This window comes from Lonchura striata, chromosome 2 (genome assembly GCF_046129695.1).
Source record: "Lonchura striata isolate bLonStr1 chromosome 2, bLonStr1.mat, whole genome shotgun sequence".
Classification (NCBI taxonomy): domain Eukaryota; kingdom Metazoa; phylum Chordata; class Aves; order Passeriformes; family Estrildidae; genus Lonchura; species Lonchura striata.
In genome coordinates, this window is record NC_134604.1 from 67771250 (window position 1) to 67791000 (window position 19751).

Consider the following 19751-nt stretch of genomic DNA (forward strand, 5'->3'; position numbering starts at 1 on the left):
CTTTAAGCCAATTGCAAACTACAAAGCATCATATTCACCTTGAGCAGGGGATGCAAATTACCTCCCATTTGTTCTCACAATTCCCTCTGAAGCATGTTTTATTAGTCATTGTCACAGACCCCAGGTTTAATTTAGCACAGCCGTTCCAACATTCAGTCCTCCAGGCCATAAAACTGGAAGCGTATGAGCTGCATTATGAAATTCTATCTTATAACAATAAAGTTAAAGCCACTGACAGCCTTTCTGTACGAACTGCAATAAGCAAACCATTTGTGAGTCTAACAAGAACATTCCCGGTTTTATGTTGTTGACCAAATTCAAACTGAAATTTATTATATGAATCACTGCTATCCTGATGATCACCTCTTCCAAGACTTTGATCTTAACAGTCCAAGATAACTATTTTTCAACTATGCAAATCACCCTCAAATACTGTCAAATAAAATACAACCTTTATACCCTTGAAAAAGTTTTATCCTGTGGAAATGTAATATGTCTTTTATTTATTTATTGTACCATAATTACATGCTAGCAGGAGATTAATACAGACTGCGAAAAGCATAAACAGACTAAGAAGTCCACATTTGAAATAGAAAATACTATTTTAAAAGGCCTAAAATAAATTTTAAATTGTAAAATTTAAAATCTTGAATACATAATCTAGAGTTTAGTAAGCCTGCAGAAGAGATTTATAAATGTCAAGAGCATCTAAGTCTCACACAGTCATTACATGACAAAATAAAACAATATAAAACAACACCACAAAAAAGCTGACCCATAGATTTGTTTTCTTCCTGAATGAAAGCTCACTACAATTAATATAAGTCAATGAATGGACCAGTCAGGTGTTCTTATCATTATAAAAAAGGCAGCTGCTATCTGGAAACATAAGTTAAATTATTTATCAAATGGTTCTAAATATCATCAAATTCAGTGCAGCCAGTCATTCAAACGGCTTCTAATAAATTATTTGATATGGCTCTAATGGAAAGCATGAGCTACTCAGAAGTATTTGCTATTAACAGCACCATGCTAATGTTCTAAAATTCTACCCAGACATGTCCAGAAGTGACACGTTATAAATCACATTACAAATATATTCACTTGCTTTTGAGGTATTATCCACAACATCCAAGAATTTACGCAAATTAAGAAACAAGTAATTTTGACAGCCTTATGCCATGGAGGAGAACATGCAGATTTTTATTCTGCACAGCACAGAAGCTTTTTTTTATTTTCCTGCTGGACAAAAAAAAAGGTGCCCACATCACTTACCATATCAACAGCATCATAAATATCAACCAACTCCAGAGCATTAAACAATGCCTATATAGTACAAAGGCAACTTCTCAGTAATAACATGTTGTACTGTATTGTTCATCCCTTCCCAAGGAAAATCTATTTCAAGACAAAAGCAAAAAACCTTTCCATCTATTAAAATGAGTAGACTGTCATTCTAAGAGATTATATATGACACTGTTGATGGTGAAAGTACTCTAGCAAAAGTTGGGAGCAAGCAATCTCAATTTCAGGTTAAGGAACACAAGGCCAGGGGACAGAGATGGGTAAATTATTTGAGGCATTTATTTAAGGAAAGCACCAACAAATAATCTTATCTGGTGTTTAAGTATTTCAAATTAATATGCTAATCTGCTATTAACCACATCCAAATAAATAAGCAGTGTTAAGCAAATGCTTGGGATTAATAAATTTCTGATCTGTAAGAATAAAATGTAGCTACTATACTTAAAATGATGTCATGAAACAATCAGTTCCTTGGTTCAAAACACTATCATGGCTTCTTCTATAGATGTACATGTATGATCACCCATGGATAGAGGCGAGGTGCACAGTGGCAGAATAAGAACACAAGCAAATTGCAACACGGGAAATTGCCAACAGATTAAGAAAAAGAAAATCATCACAAAGATGGTCAAACACTGGCACCACCATAATCACAGAGACTGCATAACCTCCATTCCTAGAAATACTTAAAATTCACATGAATAAAGTCTGAGAAACATTACCCAACTGGACTCGCTTTGAGTGCAGAGACAGAACTAGGTGACATCCAGAGGTAATTTGCAATTTAAAATTTTCTGCAAATCAGTGGGGTTTTTTTCCTAAAGTTCCTTTCCCTATTGGAGGTGTACTTCTCCATTTTCATATATGCTTCATTTTACACAAGTCTCCCAAGTATTTGTAGTGGCTTCAAAATAAAAATCAGAAATGTTTTGCAAGCAATCACAATGAGGTCACTGATAGAAATGATGTAATATTATACACTGAGTGCAATACGACCCATTTATTTTATGGTAGTTCCATCACCAGAGTCTGCTGAGATACAGTAGCTAAAACAAAAGCAAAAGATTCATTTACAAAGTAATAAACAGCTCTGATCCTTGTAGGCTGTTATCACTCCATCAGCCTGCATCACCCACAAGTTGCAGGCGTTTGGAGACGAGTGACGAGAGAAAATGAAGGAAACGACAGATCAAAAAAATCCTGAGTGACCCTACAGGAAGTGTGACATGAATCAGGTGTGCACGTACATCAGACCTCGCGTCTCACACCGAAGACACACTGCAGAGGACAACGCCATGAGTATCCTTGTTCACATGCTTCAGGGGTGACCTTAACGAAGACGCAGTAAAAGCATCCTGGGTGCACCTGTGGATATTAACCGGCCCACAGTTGCCTATACCACTGAAACATCTTTTTTTTTTTTTCTCTCTGAAGAAGAGAGGGCTTAAGAAAAAAAAATAATCCCACCACGAGGCCTCCAGAACCAGTTTATTTCCCACTCCTTAAATAAGAACCGTGCTATTTTTAAGACGCATTGTGATGGGAAGCATATCTAAAAATAAGTTGCTGGCGCCCAGCGGGCCAGTGCCGCTCCCCACGCCCGTCCCCGGCAGGGCAGCCTGCCCGGCCCGCGGTCCCCGGGGCCGCCTCGGGCGGGGAGGGGGCCGGAGCTGCAGGTGGGGAGGCGGCTTTGTCTGCGATCGGGCGCTAAGCGACAGCGGCGTCAAGGCGGGCAGCCGCCGGCTGGCGACCGGGCTCCGAGGAGCAGGCGGAGAGGAGCGGGCGGCGGAGGGGAAGGGGGAGCCCCCGCCTCACCGGCATCCCCGAAACTTTCCTCCGGGCCACCGCGAGGGAAGAGACGATGCCGCCGCCGCCGCGAGCCCCCGGAGCGGAGCCGAGGACCGCCCGGCGTCCCCGCCTCTCTCCCCGTCCGCCGGGCGCGGCCGAGCGCCGCCTCCCCGCTCCGGCCGCCCGCCATCCGCCGGGACGCGCCCGCTGCGCTGCGCTCCGCCGCCCGCTGCCCTCCCCGCGCCGCCGCCCGCTCACTCACCGCGCCCGGCCAGCGCAGCCACCAGCGCCTCCTGCCCCCGCTCCCTCCCTCCTGTCAAGTTGAGCCCGGCCTCCCTCCGCCCGAGTTCCCCCCGCCCGGCCCCTCCTTCTCCACCGGGAGCCGCCGCCACCGCCTGGGCCCTCCCCCAGCGGAGCCGGGCACCGCCCCGCCCTCACCTGGTCCTGCCGCCGCCGCCGCCGCGGGTGCGGGGGAAGATGGGGACAGCGGAGGCGGCTCCGGGCAGTCCCAGCCAGCGGCGAGATCGCGCCGCCCCGCCCGGAGCTCCCTGGGCTCCTCCCCGCCGGGACGCCCCGAGAAGCGAGGGGGGCGGTGGGCCGGGCTGTGCCGTGCCGGGCTGTGCCGTGCCGGGAGCGGGCGGGCATGGCAGGCGCGGCCGCCTCCTGCCCCTCGGCGGATGCGGAGCGACCTGGGCGTCGGGGAGAGCCGGCCGGGATCACGGCGCTCTCTCGGGAGGAGGTGGCAGGAACCCGGCGGTGGGGCTGTGGAGCCCGGCCGGCAGCGCCGGGAGCGGCTGCAGGCCGGGCGGGTTCCCTCTGGGTCACACCATCCCAGCGCCGCTCTCCGCGGCAAGTGTGCCGGGTCGGATACCCCGCTAGCGAGGAGAGATGCTTGGTGTAAGAAATAGAACAGAGGGTGTAAAATGGGGACTTCCAGGGAAACCGTAGTGCTGGTATTATCTGACAGCAAGGAGGTCTTAATCTGACGTCCTGGATGGGGTACGGGTCTAAAATAAGGCGGAAAGGGTTAAGTGAAGTCCAAAAAGAAGAGAAGCTGCAGTGCGTGCTCTGTGCTGTGATCGGGAGGAGCAGGAACGCGGTGCCGATGCCGAGAGGCATCCCGAGGCGAGAGCTCTCCATTATCTGCTCGGCGAGGGGCTGGCGAAGGATGGGTTTTTAAGTCAGCGGTCTCAGGCAACTTAAAAGGTAACAGTATGTGTGAAAGGAGTCAGCCAGGAAAGACTTAAACCCATTTATGTTGCTTTAGTAATAATACCAAGGAATAGCAGTAGGAACACAGGTATGAGAAGGTTGTTATAAAGGTGAATGTGCTTGCTTGGGAAATAAAAACTTTGTCACCTGTTAATACTGAGATATATATAAAGTTCTGCTCAGCTTTAGGTAGATGGCCTTGTAAAAACCGGTTGGTGTCTTTTTCCTACAAGGAACACACTACTGCTTAAGTAGCATAGCTGATGAGGCCTAGTTGCCTAGGGGGGGATGTTCGTTCTCATTGTTTATTTCCACTCAGTCCTCTGGATCTCTCCCTCCTGCCAAAGTCACCTGTAATTCTTTCCTCCTGCCTATGTGCCAGGCTGACAGCCATGTGCAGAGCCACCAGTCAAGAGATGTGTCATTACTCTTTCCAAATTTGTAAGAGGCTCAAGTAAAACTGAAATTAGTGGTGATATTAGTCAAGGGATGAATTGAGGTGTCTCTTCTATTCCTTGAATTCTCATGAAATCTCAGAAAATATAGTGTCTTTGAGATTTGTATCTCAATTCTCCACTTGATTTGTCAAACTGGCAAAGACTTCAAAATCTGAGGGGCATGCAGTGACAGACAAAAGGATGGAATAACAAAACAGTCATATAAGCCCCACATCACTTAGGGTTAATTCCAGGCTAAAACTGGACCACTTATTAGTCATGTCAGTTTGTTGACTATTTTAAAGCATATTTATACTACAGTTAGACACCTCTGTGGGAGCTAAATTACTGTGAATCTCAGTAATTACAAATGGTAATTTTTTTTTTTCCAACAACGATGTATCTAGCAGAGTGTCACAGGCTGGTGAAAAATTAGGTATTGTCTCTATATCATCCATACACCATCTGTGCTGTGCATTACTGCCAGGCAGCACAGAGCCATTAGGGGAGAGTGGGGTAATAGACCTCCGCCTGCCTTTTAGTGCTCTCGGCATTCTACAGAGCAGGCTCTTCAGTGCTCTGGATCCATGTCAGAGCATTCAGAGTGAGGAGGTAACAGACAGTGTTACCTCACTGCTTCAGCCTTCCCTAAAATCTCATCTTTGGTGTTCTGTAGGAAAACCGCATATAAATACTTATACCTGAGAACCAGTATTCCCTTTACTCTGGGTTCCTGTTTTCCATTCCCTTTTCCCGATTAACCAGCTTTACTGTTTTCATCATTGTATTCCTTTACTCTACACTTATGTCACTTGTTTGTCTTCGTCTGGAGGCATCTCATCTACCCAGACCTTTGTCTGGGGGATTATAAGAAAAATCAGAATCTTCATTTTGGATTTTGACTTTTATAACAGTTCATTACAAAAGGAAGGGCAGTCTGAGGAGACACAGCAAAAACGCTGTGATTACCTTGAGCACCTATAATGTCTTTTCAGGCTGTGCCATCTTACAGGTTGAGACTAAGCTCTCGGAAAACATATTGGAATTTTGTAGGGGTGTAAAGTTTCATGAGAAGCCCAATTAAATCTCTACACCCAACTTTCAAAAGCCACTGGGAAACAAGAATTTAAAGGTTATACAGTAACCTAATTTAAAGGTTACACAATATTAATCTCCTAAAAGGCAATAAATTAAATCTCTAGGCTGATTTCCCTAGAGTACACTAACCAATGCAACTCAGCCACTAGGGAATTGATGGTTATTGTGAATGCTGGGCCAAAATTTCTAACATTCAAGGGAAAAAGAGGATCAGAGTGATTATTGTGATTTAGAATGACTGGGTGAGCCCCTTTGTCTTCAGGTCAGCTAGATTTTGTAATTACATTTAATTAGGATATCTCTTAAAGCCATGGGTTAGAGAAAATCTGATTTTCTCATGTTTGTAGAAAACAGTTTTGAGAACCAGTGGCATCCTGTAGAAGGCAATTCTATCCCATCTGTCCTTTTGGGTGTAGAAGGATAATGCTGTATTTACCTGTTACCCTTTGAAATACTTGACTTTATTAAAAAGCAGAACCCATTATATCCTACATCTCTGTGTCCTGTATTTGAAAAATACCAGAAGCAGACAAAAATAGGAAATAGTCAGGTTGTGATGTGTTTGACAGTGAATGGAAAGGGCCACCATTAATTTTGTGTCACTCAAGTACCCCCCACCTCCATGAAAACCAGGAAGAACCATGATAGTGAAGATATTATGAGGGGTGTACTGGGAGAAAGTATTGGGTTGCTGAATATGGGAACCAGGGTATGAAGTAAAAATCAAAGGGCATTGTACAGGAGACAAGCTGATGTGGAGGAAATATTGAATTTGTGCAAGAAAAGTCACTGCATGGAAGAGGAAGGAAATGGAGTATATCTCAAGACTTTTGGCCTTATTTTCTATGATTGGTCTAATAACAGTGGCAGTTTTTCATAATAGTAAATAACAGTACTTAAGTCCCTTGCAAGCAAATTAGAATACCTCTGTTCCTACAATGATGCTGAAAGCTGAATTTCCAGCCTGAAGTGATTACTCACAGGGTGTGCATTCTTGCTGGCTTCAGAGCTGAGACCTGGTCTGTCATTTAATGAACTGGCCTGCACACTTGTAAAATCATGTAATTTGTGTGGAAGCTCTCTAAAGCTCAATACATTTTAGAGTAGGAAGCTGCATTTTTAAAAATTTGGCCTGTGCACCATTTGGCCTTAAAGACACCTATTTTGATGACTTAACAAATATTTGGAAGCTACACATAGCAGAAATTCTATAGCACAACTTTTAATGAAAAGGAATTTTTCTCTCGCTGACAGAATGATACGAAAGATCAGTTTGGATTAATTTGGTTTCTTCATTTCTCAGTTTCCAAGGAAACAAGAAAACATGCTTGAAATGAATGTCTGGAAAATGATTTAGAGTTGCAAATTGTAATTTTTTGTTTGATTATATTAATAACAAATAGTTTCCGTAGTTTGGGCATTTTGACACACCCAAGAGCAAGAATATTGTCACACTGTATTTTGGAAGAGAGGGCAACTCTCAGAGGAGCTAACACAGCTTATTTACCCAACTTTTCTGCTTCTTCTAATTTCTTCAATTAATGGCCTATGAACAATGAAGGACAAGGGAAACGTCCAGGAAATTTCAAATTAACATAGTCAGATGATTTGGTACGATGGTGAGACAGGGCATTTTGCACCTTTCTGCTTGACTCTTACCTACTTTTTCAAAGTGTACTGAGAATGAGTCTTCCTCAGCTACTGCATTACATTTACTTACCTTTTGGTAACACTCAAAGATCAACTATTTGCTCAGTTATGACAAGTTCTGTTATACATGTGATTTTTCAAATTCCTTTTCCTAAGATAACACATGCTACATTAGCAGAGATGAAAGAGGAAATTGTTAGTGCTAAGAGCTGGCACTTCCTTTTTCTCTTGATATTGAGAACTATTTTTAAGTAAATTGTGAATATCCACAATTACATCATGTTGTACTAATCAGAGCTCATCCATTTCTTTTAATTTTTATCCAAGAAAATCCTGTTTCCATTCAATAAAGGCCAGAATCACACGAATGCATAGAAATTACATTCTTAAATATAGTCTCAGTTGTTTCCAGTGTCTGGAGTGGATCATACCTTCTAAAAGTTTGCATTTCTTACAGAGTCTTTTGTCCAAGAGAATCTTATTCCAGCAATGAGATTTCAAGCAGGACTCTGGCAGCTTCTGCCTTGTGAGATGTGTGAACTGACCTCAGTTTCTGTTGGTTGGGCTGAGGTGGATAGACTGAATGGGAGGTGATGGTGGAGCTACTTTGGCATCTGTCAGAAGTGACGAGGGGAGCAAGTTAGATGACTGCAAAACACCAGTTGCAAAACATGCCACATGCAGATTCATCCTTGGGGAATAATGGAAGAAATGCATTTTGAAAATGGCTTTAATCTCTTTATGGAATGAGGCACCATCTTGATGTACTCATATTCACCATCCTTCAGATGTCTACACACCATTCAGATGTCTTCCTCACACTGTTTGCTGTGCACTTGCATCTAATTATACTGATTTTTCTGGCAGGAGAACCAAAAGCTAAAAATTGGTTGTCCATCTAAAGGACTCAAGCATTGTGTGCAGTTTTCAGTGGCTGCTTGCCTCTGTGTCATTTTTTACCAGTGCAAAGAGGGGTGCAAAAAGATGATAATTTTTAACACTTTTTACAAATGACTTTTCTAATAGCATTACTTGATTTAGAGCAATTTTGAATAGGGCCACAAGTGATTGGGAAATAAACCTTAATGGAGCATTTATAGTTGTTTAACAGGAAATACAATACTAGACCAAGCACAGAAATTATTTTCCCCATGCTAGAACATTTGACAAAGTGCACAGAAGATGTTACTCACTAAATGTGCACTACAGCAGCTTCATCTGCACGCTGCTTCCCTGATTTGCACTGGTGAATGGCATAGCTGTGCCTTGAATAAGACATATAAGGGAATCGAACTTCAGTCTGCTTGACTGGATTTGTGTGTAGCAGCATGACCAAACTAATGACACACAAATCCAGTGTGTTTTCACTTGTTAAGATTCTGGAGATACTGGAGACCCTAATTTTAGAAGCAAGACTTCTCATGCTCACCTGGAGAATGTCAAGAGTGATAATAAGCCTACTATGGGCTCTTTGAAATTCTAGAAACAGATACTGTCTCTGACTGTTATTATGTCTCAAATCAAATGTTTTTCTTTCTCAGGAGCGTGAGGTCTGGATGGATATTACTGCCTAATGAGTCAAATAGCCAGTAAGTGGCCTTTTTCACTTAGATTTCACAGCATGTAGTGCTTGTTTTTCATAGCTGTTAACATCAGCGGAAACAAAGCTTCTCCAAAATGGGAGGTTAGACCTTCTTAATGAATTAAAGATCTTAATAGCAAATATAGGACTGGGGTGACGTGATGAAGCTACTTGAGAAAGAGTGATTGAAAAGTATGTGTGTGTGTGCTCCTTATATAAAACGAGTTCTCTTTGCTGCCTGAAACATCATCACATTTCCAGAAACTCTAGAAAGGAAATAGGATATAATTAGACCTTGCTTTCATGTCTCTGCTTAGAATCCAGGTGACTTAGGCAGTTGTCCCTTGGCTTCCTTTTTTTTCAAATTTATTATGAATCATGAAACTGTTTTGCCCATATGCTAAATAGTGAAGCAACAAGCAGGAGAGGTATTGCACCTGAGGGCAAAACACTTGTCCCAATAAATCAGTTGGGCAAACAGGTGGAAGCTGGAAAGGTAAAATGAAGTGGCCAGGCTTCAGCTTAGCCCCTGCTGGCTGTGAAATGTGTTGGCTGCATTTATCAAGGGCATGTGTGCCTGCACAGCCCTATGTCTTTTCAGCCTTCTTCTCCCACCTCGCTCAGGGTGAGCTGTAGCACAGAGGACCAGATCACCAGATTTTGCCTGGCACTTGGGAGTCCTCTGGGCTGGAAGGGCAGTGAAGGTCTAATACAGTCTGCTTCAGCAGCCGTTGTAGCTTTTGTTTCTCATTTATCTAGGTGAAAATCAATTCTGCAACCTGTATGTCCTCCTGCCTCCTGTTCATCTACATCCATTTGGTGTAAAGGATTACCTCCTTACACAGTACCTTTTTGTAACTAAGAATGAAGTAGTAAAAATCAACAAACACGGTTTTAACCCTTATGAACAGATAAAGATGGACAGAATTGCTTCTTTAGAAATTTTCAGAAATTCTCACTTCTTCTTCAGACCCAGATGTGCAGCAGGAGTTTCTAGGCTGTCCTTCTGATGTCATTAGTTCTATACCTGAAGTTACTGTATGTTGCACAGGGCTGTAATAATCTCCTGCTCTCTGTTGCTTGTGCTCATTTTACATAAGTGCTTAGTGTGTCACATCCTAAATTAAAACTGGCTGTTATCAAAGGTCTGTTTTCTTATGCAATGCCATCTTTGTTATAGGTGTCATAGTTTTTAGGGTTATTTACAGAAAATAGAAACCTAAAAACTCATCTTAAAAAGATAAAAATTGCCTCCTGGAAGGTTCTGGTAGCTGTGTCTTCATTAGAAAATGTAATTATGATTACTGATTAAAAAATATAATACATATTTGCTTTCAAACAGATTATTTTTCCAAAGATCTTGTTTGAATACTAATTTTAATTCTGATATAATAAATGAATACTTGAATTTAAAAAAATGTTTTGTGTTAAAATAGTCATTAGTAATGGCTTTCATATCAACAGATGAAGAGTAATGTGTAGGAAGAACAAAATTATTTTTTAGTATTTTCATATTAAATATATCTCTTATATTCTTAATGCTTTTTAAGCTATTTGTTAGCACCATGTTGGTTACCATCAAAAACTTATTTAAACAAGTGGTACTAAAAGATCCCAGGAAATTTCCCCAGGAAATCAGGGCAGAGGACTTCTATACCTCCAAAGAAGACTTTTTGTAGGTATGAAGCACTGGAGATGCATTCAGTGTATGATCTCAGTTCTGTTTGGATGTTTCTGTTCTGGGACAACATTTCTCTCATGCTGAGTTGAGCTGATTGTAGAGAGCTGAGGGACAGTTTTACACTAGTCAGCAATAGGAGGATGTTTCTTTATTTGTCTGCTTTCTTATTCAAAGTTCAGAACGGATTCATAGAGGGGAAATGGTAGCAGAAATGTGAGAGAGGTTTCAGTTAAAACACTTCTGCCATCATGAGCCACATTTTTGGGTCTGTGCCCCTTTTGGATTTCATATTCTCACAACTCCTACTTCATTTCATACATCTGGGAAACTATCTCATCAAGGATCACCTAGCACTGAAAAGTGAAGCTGAGAGATTCCTTCCCTTTTAATAAGTGTTTTGTAGCAAAAGTGTCAGAGAACATTTGTCTGATGTGGCAAAGAGCACTTTATTCTGACGTAATCCTCTCAGTGGCTCTTAAGAGTGAAAAAAAGAGAGTTGGATTCTGAGTGGCTATATATGGGTGATTTTTGAGATTTATGGCATTAATGCTTTTCCCTATCACAATAAATACTGATAAGAGCTCTTTTGCATTCAAAATGTGTATAGTTTAATCTATATATGCAAAAAAAAATTTAAGTTTAGTTTCCTCTCGTCTCTTGATTTTTTCTTAGTTCAGATGCCTCCAATGATTTAAGTTTAATACTGTTTGTGTTGAAAAGCAAGACAGCACGCAGTTCCTGAGTAGCTGGATCTTTTCTGGGCAGCAAAGTCATGTGGGGAGGGATCAGATGTAGCAAAGCTACCTTGAACCCTGGAGGTCCACAGGGCTGTCACGCTGCGGTCACAGCTCTGCTTCCTTTTGAGTAGGTACAGTGTGAACTCTCCTTATTGCTCAGCCAACTGCTGCTGATTGATGTAAAAACATTAAAGCTTTACAGACTGTGTCTGAAGTCTTGTTTTATTGCTTATGCCACTTCCTTAGTGAATAAATTCCCTGCCTAGTAGGTCTTGGATAACCCTTGGCCATGCTCCCAAAGCATGGGGAAATGCCGAATCCTAAAATTGTGGCTGGTGTCAGTTTTGATGGCACAATTCCTTGGTCGTTCTATGCATCTGTCACTGCAGAATGACAGATGGTGCTTTGTCCAGTGCCTGGAGCTGTTTGAAGCACCCAGATCACTCTTTCTTTTCTCAGTTTCATGGGTATTGTCACACAGGGACCACCAGGGTCATTGTGGATACTGAGAGACTGCAGCAGGTAACAGCTTGTTACCTGGATTTTATGAGGGCATCACAGGATATGATGGAGGAAATACGAGTTAGGACCAAGGTCAGCAGTGACTTGTAATTGGTGCCACAAACCCTGGTGGCATTTTTTAAGTGCCAAAGGGTCTCTGAAGGAGTATATGGTAGATTTGCTCTGGGCGATCAGTGTGGAGGCTCTTGTAACAGAGGTGTGGGCCCTGGGAGTTTATAAGAGACATTAATTGTTAAGTGGAAATAAAATCCAAGGACAGCTGTTACCTTTAATAGTGCTATCAATAAGGGCAAAAATATCTCTAGTAAAAGTGAGCTCCTCTCTTGAGATGCCTTTTCCCTTGCAGTGAAAGTCTCCCACATGTTAGAGAAGTGATTAAAGAGCTAAAGAGCTGCCATGAACATTTTTGTTAATTCCTTTGTGCAGTGCTGCTTGGTGAAGCTTTACAAACGAGATTATTTACTCTCCAATTCCTCCATTGTCATTCCCCTGCCCCTTTCTCTGTGTGGTAGCAGAAACAAAGCAAAAGTAGCTAAAATATAAGCTTCTGAAAGGCATCATTTTATTCAATTACACAATGTTATTATCAGTGTACACGGAACAGAGCTGAAAAATAATACAGGAATAAAACACAGATGGAGAGAAGGGAGCAAATGGCAGGGAGCATTGAAAAAAGCTGTTTAACCTTGAAAGAGTAGAACATCTTTCTTCTTCACATTGAACTCTTTAGTTTTCTGTCTTGACTTGCAGTGATGTTATAAAATAGTACCATTACAAGCATTACAATTACACTATGCTTCAGGAAGTGTAGGGCTGGTTGCAATCCCTAAAACTCTGAGTTAAGGTGCAGAGAAAATTCCCAGAACATTTTTTGAGGGTTCTTAGCTTTTTCAAGGAAAGAGGGGTGTCTTGTAGGAAATACTTGCACTACTTTCACCTTTGCTTTTATAAATGAGTTTCAAATTATAAACAAAGGCATGAAATAAAAAATTAATTTTCAACTAGTGTGCACAACCAGCATCACATCATTTTATCTTTCATGTGATGGGTATTTTGGTGCTTGTTTTTGGTACATTTTTAGGCTGCAGAACAAGTAACACTGAAATACTATTCATGCCAATGAAGAAATCATCTTGTTTGACCTTCCAGAACGTGGTGATATTATAGATTCCTTATGAGTAGAATAATAAGACAGAGTAGCCCAGGCCATGGATATGTTTTGGTGCAGCCTTGTTTTTAGAATTAATAGACTGTCTTTTGATAAATAATGTAAGGCATCTATATGTTTGAATGCAGAGACAGTTCTACATTCAGTCCACCATCACCACCATGTATCATACTGAAGTATTTTTTATAGATTTATGCAGATAGGAAGGTGTCTAACTTTACTTTCTGTTCCATTATTCATGTGTTGACCTGAGATTACCTTTGTTGATATTACAGTGTGACTCCTGAACAACCTTTGTTCAGAGTAGAAAAACCAAGTGTTTTTATCCTGGACAAACAATTAATAATGCACAGTATTTTAGAACTATACTAAGGGCACATGCTTATTGTAAAATACTAAACACTGAAAATGCTGAATAATATGGATTTCTGAAACAGTTTGAAAGTCCCTGTTTTAAAATACATCATCCTCTGTATCATTTCAGCCAGTCCTGTCTGATCCATTTTATCTTGTATTTCAAGTAGGAAGATAACATAAAAGAAGATTACCTTTTGAAAGATCTGTCTCTGAGTTAGATTATCTCCTGTTAGGATTTCTAAGGCTGAAGTGTTTGTTGCTCAGTAGTTCACTGATAAAAGATACAAGGGAATGTTCTCTGCTGCTATCAGGCTGATAATGACCTTAAAAAACTTCTCTGCATTGCAGACAATTGAACTGCACTTGGGATTTTCAGGGCTCACCTTCAATTCATGACCCTGTGTTTTATTTGTCATTAATTACATACTAGCTCTGAGGGACAAGAAATTATTTTATTCATCATTGTGTTCTGACAAAAATATGTTGTAAAGCTAGCTTCATATTTTTTTATATTTGCTTGTTAAACAGACCCAGTAGCAACAGAGTAAAAATGTTTAGCACAGCACAAAAGCAATCCTCCTTTTACTTCTTTATGGTGGGCAATTATTTGAACAGTATTTGTCCAGGCACAGCTGTTTGTTCTGATCTTCTTTTATTTTAATTCAAAATTAAGCAAATAGCCATGGAAATAATTGTAAAGAATTACAGACATTAGAGGCAAAAATAGCCCCACAAATCTTCTCAAATCCCTAGATATTTTATATGCTAAGAAACTTTGCTGTATCAAATAAGGGGACATTTCTGAGACTGAAAAAAAAAAAAAGAAAATGTCACTTTCTATGACTGGAAGGTCACGAAAGAAGATCTGGGGAACCTCAGATCAGTCAGCTTTACCTTGGTACTTGGAAAGGTGACAGAGCAAATAATCCTGTAAACCATTTCCAAACATGAAGAACAAATAGATGACTTGGAGCAGTCAGCATGTTTTTAACTTGATAGCCTTCTTGAATGACTTGAGTACCTTGGTGGATGAAGGGTGAGCAGTGGATGCTGTGTATCTCAACTTTGGAAAGTCTTTTGACACTGTCTCCCATAAGGTCCCACAGACAATCTGATGAAATATGAGTTAGATAAATGAACAGTAAGGTGGACTGAAGACTGAGCTGTTCAGAGGCTGAGAAGCAAACAGGCCAACTTGGAGGCCAGTCATTAGTGAAGTAATCCAGGGGTTGGTACTGGATCCAGTACTGTCTAGTGTCTTCAGCAATGACCTGGACAATTGGCCAGAGTTTGCAGAAGATACAAAACAGTGAGGAGGGGTTGATGCACCAGTTGGTTGTGTTGCCATTCAGGGGGACTTTAACAGGCTGGAGAGATGGCTAACAAGGACTTCACATGGTTCAACAAAAGAAAAAGCTGATTCCTTTCTCTGTGGAGGAATCCTGTCGTACCCAGTACACACTGGGGACCCCCAGCTGGAAAGCAGCTCTGAAGGACTTGAAAATCCTTGTGGAGAACTAACAGGTTCATAGCCTATTAGCCTATTTACTGCAATGTGCTCTTGCAGTAAAAAAGAGCAAAGCTTCCTGGGCTGAGGTAGGAAGAGTGTTTCTACAAGGTCAAGAGAAGTAATCTTTTGTCTCTGCTCAGCCTTGGAGAGGCACATCTGGAGTGCTGGGTCCATATCATGGCTCCTCAGCAGAGGAGAGATGTACATGCTGAGGTGTGACTAAGGAAGGTGTCCATGAAGATCATTCAGGGCCAGAAGCACCTGACACGCAGGAGGAGGATGAGAGAGCTGAGACATCTCATCCTGGAGAAGAGAAGGCCCAGTGAGGATCATAACATGTGCTTCAATACCTGTTGGGGAGGAGCAAAGAAGAGAGAGACAGACTTTTCTCCGTTCATGCCTGATGCCTGGACAGGAGACCATAGGCACAAATTTAAATACACAAAATTCTGTTTAAGTGTAAGCAAAATAAAAATTCTTTACTATATGGTTGTCAAACATTGGAAGAGGCAACACAGAGATGTTGTGATATCTTCATTCTTGAAAGATACTCACAACCAAGAAGGACATGATCCTGGAAGACCTGCTGGTTGATCCAATTTGAGTTCATATTTTGGATTAGATCTCCAGTGGTGCCTTCCAACCTCAATTTCTCTTTGGTTTTGTGATTCTGTAATCTCTATTCTTTGCATAATTTGTTTTTTATTTTTTTCAACAATCTGTCATTTTTTGCATTTTTTATTTATTACATTTCATTTTTTATCGGGGGGGACAGGGCCATCAGGGTTAAAAAATTAAAAAAAGAATAGCAGCATTGAAAAGATCAAATAGCTTTTAGGAATTTACCTTGACACTTTGATGTTTGAGAAATTTTAGTCAGAAAAAGGATAGCTTTTTTCTTCTTTCATAGTCATAGGCAGTTCTGTTACAACACATGGAAACCCAAAAAATGCAAATTTTAATTAATTTGTTTATTTTAATAAATGGCATACTTTAAATATTGACTTGTTGTAACAGATTGCAATGTGGAAAAGTGTCCTTCTGTCTTTATAAATCAAATCTGGGTGGGCAGACAAGGCTGGATAAAGATCAATTTCTACATTATCCCAAAGTTCAAGAGAAAGTGAGTTTTAAGTGAAGATTTTGTCAAAGAGAGGAAAAGATGGCAGACTGTGTCTTTATTATCCTAGGGAAGCACCTAGAGTAGAGTAGTCAAGACCAGTTTTCCATCTTATTCCGACTATTTAGCCAGTGCAATGGACATGGCTTGCTACTGAGGTGCAGCAATTTGTATGTCAGGAGAGGCTGCAGGGGAGGAAATTGCCTCTTCAAGGCAGGCATGTGAAGTCTGGATGATGGCTAGCTGCCTGCACATCCGTTTGCAGAGGCAACACATATTTTAGGTGTCGCAGCAGCCTCACTGGGGTGCTGGCCTTCAACATTTGCCCCAGTATGTCATCACCTCTTCTGCAGTACCAACAGTGGGACTGCTTTGCTTCCCCCCTGGCATTCCCAGCCATTGTGCTAGTGTGGCTCTATCCAAAATCCTGGTGTGTTCTGAGGTAGGACATTTCCTATAGCACCTACAACAGCCAAACCCAAATTCACCTGCACAGATACAGGCAGAGAAACCACTGATCCAAACCATCAAGCTGTTCTAGCTCCTCTGCCCCTGGACTCCTGCTGTGCTGTCACCAGGCACATGCTGAACCCAGGAGGCTCCAGGGACTGTGCAGGACAAGTAGGACAGTGTCTACCAAATTAAGGCACCAGTGAGTTGGTCAGTACTGGAAAGTAGGTCCACTGTGTCACTGTCTGAGAGAATCTTCTGGCACCTAAATGGAAATATATATATATTGAGGCAGAATCCCATGCTGAAGTCTGTGCTGTGTGAATACTTGGGTGAAAGCTTCACAGTTGGGCTCATTGCCACAGTAAATTTACCTTATTATTATTCACTTCCCGCTTTCGTGGTGGTTCAAATATATCCATCATATTTTGGAGTCTGGGTGGGCCTGAAGCACACACTCAATACCACCATCTCAGCTCTGAAGTGTTAACTATTCAGGCTTCTCAGTTTCAGTGATTTTCCCACACACGGTTTTTTCTCCATTTCTGGATCTTCCCCATTATTCCAAACCCCTTTGATGATACTTCAGAATGATTTATGAACTAGAGCTTCTAATCTTTATGAAATATTAAAACAAATCAAAAGTTTGCTGAAAGTTTTGCTTTATTCTCTCTCTTAAGGCTTGATTCTTCTGGTTATAACAGGTCAGCAACTCATGTGCAATAAAGTCAATATATAGCTAAGGTGGTTATGAAAACATAGGTAATAACAGGGCCTTGTTCCTCCTTACAAGTGCCTCAGTGCCATAAATACTCCCCTAAGCATGTGCTTGCCCATGCTGCACAGATGCCTATACTTCATAAAACCTGGTGCAATGAAAACTGAATTGACTGCTTTCAAGGGTCGTTCTGAGAGCTTCATTATTTAATTCTTATTTCAGTCTAGGCTCTGTTGCTTGCACAGGAAGTTTCACTTGACTTTTAGTGCCTTAAAATATAGTAATAACACTGCTCAGGTCTTGCAGTCCTGAGTAGTGACTTCATATGCACAAAGAGACATTCACCTCTCTGCAGAGCTCATATATTCCTTAAATCATACGAGATTAATATAGATTTACACATTCCATAGGCTGTTCTGGCTTTCTCCCACCAAAGACTTCCAGCCCTGGGAGAAAACACCTCAACACCTCACCACAAAGATGTATCCTGAGATAGGTGGTACAGACCAAATGAGACAAAGATCCTTTCCCTTAATCTAGCTATATTATATGAAGATTATGATAAACTGACTCTCTGGGGAAGGGGGATGAATAGTAGACATGTATTTGCTGTTTTTGTCAATTTCTAAATGTAGACAAATATTTTGAGCAATACTTACTCTTCATCTATGTTTAACTAGAATTCCTCTGGCAGAATTGATTTGGTTTAAATTGAATCTTCAGCAAAGGAAGTCACATACACAGAGCATTATTTGGAATCTCCACCTGGAATTGGGAGAGGATTTCAATGACAAATGCACGATTCCAGCAGATGGCATCAGTGAATACTATTGAAAAAATATTGATTGTTAATCGCAACATACCTGTGTATGTGATTCCTTAACTCTGATTCCTGAAGGGCTTTTTTTTTTTTTTTTTTTGACTGGAACAAAATAAAACATGAAATAAAACTATGAAAACACAATGATGATGGAGCCTAGCCAGGTCACACCTGTGGGGAAAGAAGATTCAGAACAAAGAGCATTGAAATAGTCTTTCCTCTCTTCCCTTTCTTCCAACCACTTTTCTTTTTCATTCTTTTCCATTATTTTGTTATAATTTTAATGTACCTGTAGTATATAGATACCAATTTTATGTTAGAAACAACTCCTTAATATTGTCTGCTGTCACACAGCCTGCTTATATATCATACATCACATGTTCCCATCTGTTACACAGCAAGATGTGAACAAGTTCTAAGAAGTTACTATAGAAACACAATTAATGCACAGCATGGGTGGGCTCATGATTCCACAGAGATCTGGTCTCCCAGCTAGAAATGCTGCAGTAAACCTGAAGAAGAAACCACCTGCAGATCTCTCCCATAGCACAGAAAAACCAACATATTCCCCAGCATTGTCACAAACTGATTGAGGCGTGCATTTGTTTCAGACTGGTTTCCTTGCTTCTGTATTAATATCTGTCCCAAAGTACCGATGGAAGAACATGTGCAGCACAAGCTGTACCACTTGGATCTTAATCACATTGTGCTGTGTTTCAGAGTGAGGCTTTTACTGTTCACCAAGTGGTAATGCCATGGAGTGGAGAGCTGCAAAGAGTCACTGAGAGCCATTGAAAGAGCCATTTATGTCAAGATCCCAGCACCTGTGTCTTGAGTTGGTGTGGCAAGGATTTAGCAATGGGGGGCTACAAGGATTTAGCAGTGGGGGGGCTACAAGGGTGCCTTGTGTGAGAAGCTGCCAGAAGCTTCCTCCATGCTTGACAGAGCCAATACCATCCAACTCTAAGATGGAACTGCCACTCATCAAGGCTGAGCCTATTGGCAACAGTGGTAGCAATTCTGGGATAACAGTATTTAAGGAGTGGGGGGGGACAATGGAAGAACAAGGGCAGAGAGAAGATTTAAGGTATGTGAAACAGCCCTGCACACACCAAGGTTAGTGAAGAAGGAGGGAGAGGAGGTGCTCCAGGTGCCAGAACAGAGATACCCTTGCAGCCCGTGGGGAACATCATGTTGAAGCAGCTGACCCCTGTAGCCTGTGAAGGTCCATTGTGGAGCAGATATCCATTGCAGCCCTGGAAGATCTCATGCCACAGCAGGTGGATGCCCAGAGAAGACTGTGACCTGTGGTAAACCCATGTTGGAGCGGGCTTTTAGCAGAGACCTGTGGCCCTGTGGAGAGAAGAGCCCATGCTGGAGCAGGTTTTGCTGGCAAGACTTGTGATCTCACAGGGGACCCAGCCTCTTCTTGAAGGATTGAACTGCATAGAAGGGATCCATGCTGGAGCAATTTGTGAAGAACTGCAGCTCATGGGAAGGGCCTGTCCTATTCCTCCCACTGTCTCCTATGGGAGGAGCCACATGCTGGAGCAGAGGAGGAGTGTGAGGAGTCCTCACTCTGAGAAGGAAGGAGCA

General features: G+C 41.6%; 1 protein-coding gene across 7 annotated transcripts in view; it reads right to left on the reverse strand.

The window, feature by feature from the left end:
* Positions 1–3635, reverse strand: part of FRY (FRY microtubule binding protein) — a 221714-nt gene extending 218079 nt beyond the window's left edge. For 5 of the 7 annotated variants that reach the window (XM_077781443.1, XM_077781442.1, XM_077781439.1 and 2 more), the window contains exon 1: positions 3356–3458. The gene's annotated coding sequence lies outside the window, so the exon portion shown is untranslated. Of the gene's footprint in view, positions 1–2027; positions 2465–3355; positions 3459–3531 lie in introns of those variants that run through there. The other 2 variants (XM_077781437.1, XM_021541950.3) reach the window with 2 other exon arrangements.
* Positions 3636–19751: the final 16116 nt, after the last annotated feature.